The 12138-nt window shown below is 36.3% G+C and overlaps 1 protein-coding gene across 2 annotated transcripts in view; it reads right to left on the bottom strand.

Annotated features, from left to right (window-relative positions):
• Positions 1-12138, bottom strand: part of PEAK1 (pseudopodium enriched atypical kinase 1) — a 317451-nt gene that overhangs the window by 151982 nt on the left and 153331 nt on the right. The gene's annotated exons all lie outside the window — the stretch shown is intronic.

The following is a 12138-nucleotide window of genomic DNA, read 5'->3' as shown; positions in this document are numbered from 1 at the left end:
TATAGTCTCAAGATTGTGAACTAAGAGGAAAAAAATCCAGGATCTTGTAGGTGGGGACAGCATTAAGTTAAATATGAGGTGAAGGGATTTTCTGTTCATGAGTAACCAGCCAACTTCATCCAAAAATGACTAAACTCAGGATAAAGAACTATGTACTAATTTGGGAACATTAAAAAGATAAGCATAATAAAACAAAAATAGGGAGGAAGGAATTTAGCCTTGCATGATTGAAAAATATAAAATGTGCAGGCTTGGTAGTAAGATAAATTAGACACTAGCCTAAATTTCCCAATTGGTTGAAGAAACTCAGACACTATAAATTATTTCAAACCTTTGATACTATATAATCTTTCAAAGCCCTACAGGCTAAAATTTGTGTGATCTTATTTACTTTGCTATTTAACTTAATAGTAGGGAATAGTTTCAGGAAAAAAACATCATATAGAATGGAAATACAATGGTCTACTAGGAATCTGACAGCTTACTGAGGAGATTTTTAAATCATAAAGTAGGGGTTGTCAAACCTTTATCCACAGTTCAAATCCAACCTGCCGCCTGCTTATATATGGCTTGCTAGGTAAAAATAATTTTTACGTTTTTAAAGAGTTGAAAAAAATCAACAGGAGAATATTTTGAGACATAAAAACTAGATGAAATTCAAATTTCATGGTCCATAAATAAAATTTTATCAGAACACAGCCAGCTCATTTGTTTATAGATTGTCTACAACTGATTTTTTACCATAAAGGCAGAATTAAGTAGTTGTTACAGAAACTAAATGCCTACAAAGTCCAAAATATACATTATTTAGCCCTTTACAGATAACATTTGCCAAATTTCTAACACAAACTACATTCCACATGGCTATTCTCTAAAATTTTAGAATTCCTATTTTGAAAGACTAGATCAAATGATTTATTTTGGTCCTTACACTCTGATAATGCTATTCCTTCATATTTCTAATGAATGTTAATAATTTTATATTTAAAATTAGCATCTCATAATAGAGACAATTTTTATATTCTCAAGAAATCAATTTTCCTGATTCATAAAATTTATTAAGTATGATATATCCTTTTCTTCTGATCAGTTTCTGATTTAGAGTTTGTAATGGGCTCTCTGATTTTAAAAATAAATAATAGTTCCCATAGCAGACACAGTTCATTTATAACAATACTGAGAAAAAGTACATCAATGGATAAGTGTTAAGAAACAATTTCCTGGGAGCTTCTGAATTCTGCAAAGGTGTTAGCATTAAAACCTATTCTAGAATGATTCAACTTCTGCTTCTGACCATGAGAGAGTAAACAGTGCCAGGACAATCCTCTCACCATAAACAATTAGAATACAGCATAAAATACTGGAAAGGACTATTTTCAGACACAGGCAGTGCAGTACTATGATCCCTAAGAAAACAGAAATAAGGGGAGTCCTACCATCAACTCAGGCTCTCAGCCAGAAAAAAATTTACCACTTCAGTAACAGGAGGAAGAACTTAAACAGAGCCTGGCAATCTTGTTTACTTGGAGAGATAGAAAAAAGTGCAAGGAGGCCAAGAAGGCTAGAATTTATGGGGCAGAATTCCAGAGAAGAGGGAGACAGCTAAAGTAATCTGAATAGGGTTCTCCTGAGCATTTAGCTAGATAAAAACGTTACATGAAGCAGGGCAAATTTTTTTTTGAGACCAGAGAAGAACATCTAAGGAAAAAATGTTACCAGAGAGTTGCAATACAAAGATTCTCAGAGCTGACACAGGACCAAGAGTTCAACAAGCTCCCTTCAGCAAGACGGGAGAAACCCAAATATACAAAGCAATCAGCAGTGACCCCAGAAGGGCCAAACCACTGAGATAGGGGCCTAATATAAAGGCTACTCTAGATACGCCTGAAAGGAGTGTTTAAGCCTACAACTGAACAAATTAATCTGTACTTAACAAAAATGCTTTCTGGGAAGAAGTCCAACATTCTTTAAAGATACACAAGAAGATTAAGGATTCAAGTATTTAAATTCATAAATATTTATCATTTAATAAAAAAGTTACTGGACATAGTAAGAATCAGGGAAATGTGGCCCATAACCAGAAAAATATCAGTCAATAGAAAGAAACCCAGAAATGATAGAAATGATAGAATTGGCAGGCAAAGACATTAAAAGGGCTGTAATAACTAGGCCCTATATTCAAAGACATAAATGAAAAAAGGATAGAGAGAGAAACAGAGGATTTTCAAAAAGAACCGAAAAATAACTTCTAGAGATAAAATATATATAGAGAAATGAATATTTCACTAGATAGATAAGCAGTAGTTTATACACAGAAGAAAAAGAAGGTAGTGAATTTGAAAACACAGCAATATAATTTACCAAAAACGGTCAGAGAGAAAAAAATGACTGTGAGACAATGGAAGAATACTGTTGTAAAGGTCTTACATTATATGAGAAATGGTATAATATTATGTAATGGTAGATTATAATAAGTTAAAGAGGCATATATAATTATAAAGGAATCAGTAAAATAAGTAGAACAAAGCCAATAAGGAAATGACTGAGCCAACAGTGGAGGTTAGATAGAATGCCAAAGCATACTTAATTCAAAGGAAGGGTTAATAGAAAACAAATAGAAAGATGGTAGATTTAAACCCAATCAAATTAGCAACACATTAAATGTAAATCATATAAATATTTCAATTAAAAGACATAAAAAAGTAAGAACCAAACACATGCCATCTATAAGAGTCTCACACTAAAAACAAGAAAATAAGTTAAAACTAAAAGGATAATTAGTCAGGCATGGTGGCGGGTGCCTGTAATCCCAGCTACTCCGGAGGCTGAGGCACGAGAATCACTTGACCTGGGATGCGGAGGTTGTAGTGAGCTGAGATCATGCCATTGCACTCCAGCCTCGGTCAACAAGAGCGAAACTCTGTCTCAAAAGAGAAAAAAATAAATAAGAAGTAAAAGGACAGAAGATATGCCATGCAAACTGAAATCTTAAGAAAGCTGGAAGAGCTGTAATTATACTAGACAATTATACTAAATTTAAAAAGATACATGTTATCAGAGATACTGAGGGACATTTCATAATGATCAAGGGGTAAATTCATTAGAAGACAGAACAATTCTAAATGTGTATGCACACAATGCTAGACCTACAAAATACACAAAGCAAAAACTGACAGAACTGAAGGGAGAAACAAACAATAACAGTTGGAGACATCAACATTCTCTCATTAACTGAAAGAATAAATATGATGACAAAAGTGCAGCAAGGATAAAGAAGACTTAAGCAGCACTCTCAATTGAATTGCAATCTATAAAATATTCCAATCGACAAAAGCAAAACATAAATTTTTACAATGCCCATGAAACACTTGCCAAGACAGACTATGCACCAATTGATAAATAAGTCTTACAAATTAAAAGAATTGAAACTATACACAGTGCCTTATCACAATGGAATTAGAATTCAATAAGTGAAAGATATCTAGAAAATTCCCAAATATTTAGAAATCAATTAGGGGCCGGGTGCAGTGCCTCACGCCTGTAACCCCAGCACTTTGGAAGGCTGAGGTGGGTGGATCACCTGAGGTCAGGAGTTCAAGACCAGCCTGGCCAACATGGAGAAACCCCATCTCTACTAAAAATAAAAAATTAGCCAGTGTGGTGGCGCATGCCTGTAATCCCAGCTACTTGGGAGGATGAGGTAGGAGAGTTGCTTGAACCCGGGAGGTGGAGATTGTGGTGAGCCAAGATCACGCCACTGCACTCCAGCCTGGGCAACAAGAGCGAAACTTGGTCTCAAAAAAAAAAAAAAAAAAAAAGAAATCAAGCAATATATTTCTAAAATAATCTATGGACAAAATAAGAAATTATGAGAGAAATTAGAAAATATTTTGAGCTAAACGAAAACTCAACATATAAAAGTTTGTAAAATGCCGTTAAAAAGGTGCTTTGAGGAAATTTATAGTTTTCTATTCCTTTATTAGGGAAGAAAAGGTCTAAACTCAATTATCTAACCTCACACCACAGGAAGCTAGAAAAAAGGAGGAAATTAAGCCAAAGTAAATGCAGAGTAACAAAATAACAAAGGGAAATTTTTTAAAAAGATATCTGAAAAACAGAGAAAAATCAATGCAACCAAAAACTGTTCTTTGAGAGAAAATTAATGAAATTGGTAAACTTGTAGGTGGACTGAACAAGAGAAGAAACAGAAAATCACCAATATTAGGAATAAAAGGAGAGACTATCACTAAAGAATCTACAGACATTAAAAAAAAAAGACTACTATAAATGATTTTATGCCAATACGTTTGACAACTAAGATAAAATGGACAAATTCCTTAAAAGATACAGATTACCAATACTGACTTAAGAGGTAATCTGAAATCTACGAAACAAATACTACAACTATTAAATAATTTTAGTAAGATTGCAGAATAGAAAGTCAATACACAAATATCTATTTTATTTCTATAGCAACAAGCAGAAATTTAAACATTCAAGTACCATTTATAATAACATTAAACACATGAAATATTAAATTTATCAAAGAATTAGAATTTGTAAAACCTTCCCACAAAGAAAACTCCGGGCCAGGTGCGGTGGCTCACGCCTGTAATCCCAGCACTTTGGGAGTCCAACTCAGGCAGATCACGAGGTCAGGAGTTCGAGACCAGCCTGACCAACTTGGTGAAACCCTGTCTCTACTAAAAATATAAAAATTAGCTGGGTGTGGTGGCACGCACCTGCAATCCCAGATATTCAGGAGGCTGAGGCAGGAGAATCATGTGAACCTGGGAGGCGGAGGTTGCAATGACCCGGGATTGCGCCAGTGCACTCCAGCCTGGGTGATAGAATGAGACTCCACCTCAAAAAAAAAAAAAAAGGAAAAAGAAAGAAAATTCTAGCTCCCAAAAGATTTGTTGGTGAATTCTATCAGACATGTAAATGAAAAATACCAATCCCACATAAACTCTTCCAGAGAGTAGAGAAGCAAACACTTCCAAACTGATGTTATAATAACCAGTATTGGATTGATTCTAAAACTAGAAAAAAAATTCAAAAAAGAACCCTAAACCACACATCAATATCCCTCATAAACACAGATACCAAAAAAAAATTCTTAAAAATAGCAAATCAAATTCAGCAATATATAAAAAAGAACGCAAGGTTGATTTTACATCTCAAACAAATTAATGTAACCATTGTATTAGTCCATTCTTGCATTGCTATAAAGAAGTGAGACTGAGTAATATATGGAGAAAAGAGGTTTAATTGACTTCCAGTTCCACATGCTGTACAGGAAGCATGGCTGGGCAGGCCTCAGGAAACTTACAATCACAGCAGAAGATGAAGAGAAAGCAGGCACATCTTCACATGGCAGAGCAGAAGAGCAAGAGAGAAGGAGGAAGTGCTACACACTTTTAAATAATCAGATCTTGTGAGAACTCACTATCACGAGAACAGCAAGTCGAGAAGTCAGTCCCCATGATCCACTCACCTCCTACCAGGCCACTCCTCCAACAGTGTTGGAGCATTACAATTTGACAAACTGGAGGATTACAATTTGACATGAGATTTGGGTGGGGACACAGAGTCAAACCATATCAGCCATATTAACAGAATCAAAGAGAAAACCAATATTTTCATTTCAATAAATAAAGATAAAAAAGCATTTAACAAATTTCAATACTCATTCATAACAAAAACTTCGGGAAATACAGAATAGAAAAGAACTTCATTAATTTTAAAAAGGGCATCTGTAAAATATATATAGCCAACATCATACTTAGTGAAAAACCAAATGATTTTCTCCTAACATTGGGAACCAGGCAAAGATGTTCACTTCTGTTCAACATTACAATGGAGGTCATAACTAGTGTAATGAGACAAGAGAAAAATAATGAAAAGCATAAAGATGAGAAAGAAAGAGGTTAAAATGTCTTTATTTGCAGAAGACATGATTATATGCATAGAAAATCCTAAGGAAACCTACAAAAGAAATATCACAACTCTTGAGTGATTTTAGGAAGATCACAAATTAGAAAGTCAGCATACAAATATCTGTTCTATTTCTATATCTAACAACAAGTAAAAACGTTAAATACCATTGGTAATAGCATTAAAAAACATGAAATACTTGAGTTTAACAAATTATGAATCTAACAAAATATGAGAAATGCTTATAAAATGCTATCTTAAAAAAACACTGCTAGGACAAATCAAAGAAAACTGAAATAAATGAATACATCAGGTTAACGGATTGGAAGACTCAACATTATTAATGTGGCAATTCTTCCCAAATTAGGTCTACAGATTCAATCCAACACCAATCAAAATCCTAGGTTTTATTCATAGAAACATACAAGCTGGTTCTAAAATATATACGTATTTGTCTTTCTGTGCCTGGCTTATTTCTCTTAACAGAATGTCGTCCAGTTCCATCTATGTTGTTACAAATGAGAGGATTTCATTCTTTTTTATGGTTGAATAATATGCCATTGGGCATATGTAGCACATTTTCTTTATCCATTCATCTACTGATGGACACTTAATGTTAAGTGAAATGTGCCAGCCACAGAAAGTCAAATATTGCATGTTCTCACTGTTACAAGACAGTTTAAAAAACTGATCTCAAGGAAGTAGAGAGGAGAATGATGGCTACCAGAGGCTTGGAAGGGTAGTGGAGGGTGGAGGATAGATGGCTGGTTAATGAGTGTAAAAATAGTTAGAGGCTGGGCGCGGTGGTTCACGCCTGTAATCCCAGCACTTTGGGAGGCCGAGATGGGTGGATCCTTGAGGTCAGGAGTTCGAGACCAGCCTGGCCAACATGATGAAACCCGGTCTCTATTAAAAACAGAAAAATCAGCCAGGCATGGTGGCACATGCCTGTAATCCCAGCTACTTGGGAGGCTGAGGTAGAGGTTGCAGTGAACCAACATCACACCACTGCCTAGCCTGGGCAATAGAATGAAACTCCATCTCAAAAAAAATTTTTTTAAACTCCAAAATATAGTTAGATAGTAGAAATAAGATATAGTGTTTGGTAGCACAAAAGGGAGACTATAGTTAACAATAATTTAATGTATATTTCAACATAACTATAGGAGTAGATTCAGAATGCTACCCACACAAAAAAAATGATAAATGTTTTGAGTTGATGGAGATACCAATTACCCTGATTTGATCATTACATTTTGTATGCTCGTATCAAAATATCACATGTACCCCACAAATATGTACAACTATTGTGTATGCATAACAATTTTTAAAAATGTATATGAAAACCCAAATGAATTTTGAAAATAAAGAATGAAGTATGAATACTTCTAATAACTGACCTCTAGATTTATAACTAAGCTAGAGCAATTGAGATAGTTTGATCATGGCCTGCAGATAAACATACAAATGGAACATAATAGAGAATACAAAAATAGACCTACAAGTATATGCTACATTGATTTTCAACAAAAGTGTCAAGCTAATTCAATATAGGAAGATAATATTTTCAACAAATGATGTAGAATAGGATATTTACGTGGCATGAAAATGAACTCTCCCTTTACCTCACACCATATATATAAACTCAAAATGCATCATAAACCTAAGAGTGAAACTACGAAACATCAAGAAAAAAGAAAAAGGAAATGATGTTATGACCTTAGGATAAAGAGAAACCATAAAAACACAAAACAGAACTCACCTCATAAACTGTAATTTATAAAAATTATAAACTTCTGCTGTTTTAAAAACAGAATTAGAAAAATTAAGTGGCCAGTAAGTACATGAAACAATTAAAACCATAAGATACCACTTCATATACACAGAAAAGATAAATTTAGAAAGACTGACAATTTCAAATATTGGCAAGAATGTCGAGCTGTGGTGTCTCTGTCAGTAGCTACTGTATTGGATGATGCAAATACAGAAAATTTCTTATTACTGCAGAAAGTTCTATAGGACAACAATGATGTAGAGTATCTGAAATGCTCATAAACTGCTGCTAGGAATGGAAAATTTTATCAACATTTTAAAAAAGTTCGGCAGCTTCTTCCAAAGTTTAAGATAAAATTTAAAAACTTACCAAAGAACCAAATAGTTTCGCTCCTAGGTATTTACTTCACAGAGTTGGCATCATCAGAGGCCTAGTAGGAAGCTGAAACTCCCACCCCTGCCCACAACAGGTGCCTCCTGCCAAGTGTCACTGGAGGATGATTAGGACCCTGAACTTATTCCTCTACCTGACAGTAATGAGGCAACATCCTTTCCCCCTGCCAGTATACTATCAAAAGAGACCTGCCAAAACAGAAGACTTAAATGAAATGCAAAATCTCATGACATAATGTCCAAAATGTCTAGGTTTTGACCGAAAACCACTTGCCATATCAAGAATCAGGAAAATCATAACTTGAATGAAAAAACACAATCAATGGATACCAACACCAAGATAACAGACATAAGAATTATCTTACAAGGGAGGAAAAATGGCAGATGGGGGCAGGACTAACTTCAGCTCCCAGTTGGACGGATACAGTAGCATGTGGAGACCCACATCATGAACTTCTGCTCCAACAACTACCGCAGGAACATACCAGGAAAGTCAAGATAATCCACAGACCCTTTGAAGGAGCTGGATTGCTGCTGTAGGCTCTGTGGGACAGCCAAGGAACAGTGAGTCAGCTAGTTTTCTCAGTGGGGAGGCTTATAACCTGGGACAAAGTTCTCAGCCCTCCTCTCTGGCTGCCTGGAAATCAATTCGTGTTGTTGGTTGGGGGGTACAGTGGGAGTGGGACCAGCCTTTTGGGCTGTAGGCTGCATGGGAGCTGTGTGAGGACTCCGGCTGCAGGCATTCGCTACTTCCCTGGCAACCTGTGTGATGCAGCAGAGGCAGCCATAATCTTCCTGGGAACATAATTGCACTGGCCTGGGAAATATACCCCCATCCCCTACAGCAGCCACATCAATTCCTGCCCAAGGAGAGTCTGAACTTAGACACACCTAACCCTGTCCACATCTGATGGTCCTGCTGGTAGCTGAAGACGAATGATATAACCTCTTGAGAGGTCTATGGCTCCAACCTCCACCTCATCCTCCCTATACTAACGCAGTTGATATGCTCTTGAAAGCAGCACCTCCTATCTGGAGGCCAACCAACACAAAACCAGCTCAGGTCACAAAAATACAACCAGGAACCCTCACAGTATCCACTTCATGCCCCTGCTACCTCCACCAGACCAAGTGTTGGTATCCATGGCTGAGAGACCTGAAGACAGATCACATCATAAGACTCTGCAGATACTCCCCAGTACCAGCCCAGAGCCTGATAACTCTGCTGGATGGCCAGATTCAGAAGAGAAACAACAATCACTTCAGTTCAGCTCTCAGAAATTCCCATCCCTATGGGAAAGGGAAGAGCACCACATGAAGGGAGCAACCTGTGGGACCAAAGAATCTGAACAGCAGCCTTTGAGTCCCAGATCTTCCCTTTGATACAGTCTACCCAAATAAGAAGGAATCAGAAAAACAATTTTGGTAATAGATAAAACAAGGTTCTTTAACACCCCCAAGAGATCACACTAGCTCACCAACAATGGATCCAAACCAGGAAAAAAATCTCTGAATTGCCAGAAAAAGAATTCAGAAAGTTGACTATTAAGCCAATTGAGTAGGCATCAGAGAAAGGTCAAGTCCAAGAAATAAAAAAAAGATACAGGATATGAATGGAAAAATCTCCAGTGCAATAGACAGCATAAATAAAAACTAATTACAACTTCTGGAAATGAAGGGCACACTTAGAGAATTGCAAAATGCACTGGAATGTCTCAGAAATAGAATTGAACAAGTAGAAGAAAGAACTTCAAGCTTGAAGACAAGGCTTTTGAATTAACCCAATCTGATAAAGACAAAGAAGAAAAAAGAATTTTTTAAAAATGAACAAGCCAGGCACAGTGGCTCATGCCTATAATCCCAGCACTCTGGGAGGCTGAGGAGGGCAGATCACTTGATGTCAGGAGTTGGAGACCAGTCTGGCCAACATGGTGAAACCCCGTCTCTACTAAAATACAAAAATTAGCTGGGTGTGGCGGTGTGTGCCTGTAATCCCAGCTATGTGGGAGGTTGAGGTAGGAGAATCACTTGAACCTGGGAGGCGGAGGATGCAGTGAGCTGAGACTGCGCCACTGCATTTCAGTCTGGATGACAGAGCAAGACTTCATCTCAAAAAAACAAAAACAACAACAACAAAAAAAACAAAGCTTCCAAGAAGTTTGACATTATGTTAAATGACCAAATTTAAGAATAACTGGTGTTTCTGAGGAATAAGAGAAATCTAAAAGTTTGGAAAACATGTTTGAGAGAATAATTGAGGAAATTTTTCTTGGCCTTGCTAGGGATCTAGACATCCAAATACAAAAAGCTCAAAGAACTCCTGGGAAATTTCATTGCAAAAAGATCACCACCTAGGCACACAGTCATCAGGTTATCTAAAGTCATGATGAAGGAAAGAATCTTAAGGGCTGTGAGGCAAAAGTATCAAGTAACCTATAAAGAAAAACCTATCAGATTAACAGCAGATTTCATAGCAGAAACCCTACAAGCTAGAAGGGACTGGGATCCTATCTTTAGCCTCCTTAAACAAAAATAATTATCAGTCAAGAATTTTGTATGCAACAAAACTAGGCTTCATAAATGAAGAAAATATATGATATTCTTCAGACAAACAACTGCTGAATTAGCCACTACCAAGCCAGCACTACAAGCACTGCTAAAAGGAGCTCTAAGTCTTGAAACAAATCCTGCAAATACACCCAAATCGAATATCCTTAAAGCATAAATCTCACAGGACCTATAAAACAACACCACAATGAAAAAAAAAAAAAGGTATTCAGGCAATAAATAGAACAATGAATAGAATCTCAATACTAACTTTGAAAGTAATGGGCCTAAATGCTCCACTTAAAAGATAGAGAATGACAGTAACCATTCTCTAATGGCAATATTGAGATGTGAGGTACTATTCTATTCATTGTTCTATTTATTGCCTGAATACCTTTTTTTTTTCATTGTGGTGTTGTTTTATAGGTTCTGTGAGATTTATGCTTTAAGGATATTCGATTTGGGTGTATTTGGAGGATTTGATGAGGAGGGAAGGTCTTTTATTGGAGAGTATACAGTACAAGCAGATCATTCTGTCTCAGAGGTGCTAATAAAATTAGAAGACCCTTTATTTTCCAGTAACGAAGTTATAAATATCAGCTTGTTCATCCAAGCCACTGGCTGAGGTGTTAGGGAAGAGGAAGAGGGTGGTAGAGGAGATAAGACAGTAGGGAAGGACAAGGGCCCGTGCTCTTAGTGGGGAAAACTCTTGGAGCCATTCTCTTTTTTGAGCTTTGAACTCTGAAACCATTGTCGGCAGGGTTCAGTCACTGACAGCACAAGTTTCACTGAATTGATCTAAGAGTTTAGTGATTTCAAAAGCCTTGGTCTCAGGAGAAGATTAAACTTCCATATTGGGCAGTGGTTCACTTTAAAACACACACACACACACACACACACACACAATTTTTTAAGAAATCCTAAGAAGTAACTGATACCCAAAATGCTCTGTCTTGAGTCATGAGATCCATCAGTTCTTGATATTGTCTAGACTTGCATCTAGAGCTACATTGTAAAATCCTTTTAGGCATGTGTTAGATTTCTGTGTAAACTTTGTTTAAATGTAAACTTCATACTACACTGTCAGTTTTTGTCTTAATAAAACTATAGATTTATATATTAAAAAAGATAGAGAATGACAGAATGGATAAGACTTCAGTAATTAAGTATCTGCTGTCTTCAAGAGACTCACCTGACACATAAGGACTCACATAAAGTTAAGGTAATGGGGTAGAAAAAGATACTCCATGCAAATGGGCACCAGAAGCAAGCAGGAGTAGCTATTCTTCTATCAGACAAAACAAACTTTAGAGCAACAGCTGTTAAAAAAGATAAAGAGAGACACTACATAATGATAAAAGGTCTAATACAACAGGAAAATATCACAATCCTAAATAGATATGCACCTAACACTGGAGCTCCCAATTTATAAAACAATTACTACTAGATCTAAGAAATTAGATAGGCACCAACAAAATAATAGTGGGA

The sequence above is a fragment of the Trachypithecus francoisi genome, unplaced genomic scaffold (genome assembly GCF_009764315.1).
Source record: "Trachypithecus francoisi isolate TF-2019V2 unplaced genomic scaffold, Tfra_2.0 Lachesis_group3, whole genome shotgun sequence".
NCBI classification, from domain to species: Eukaryota; Metazoa; Chordata; class Mammalia; order Primates; family Cercopithecidae; genus Trachypithecus; species Trachypithecus francoisi.
This window is presented reverse-complemented; position numbering and strand designations above follow the sequence as displayed.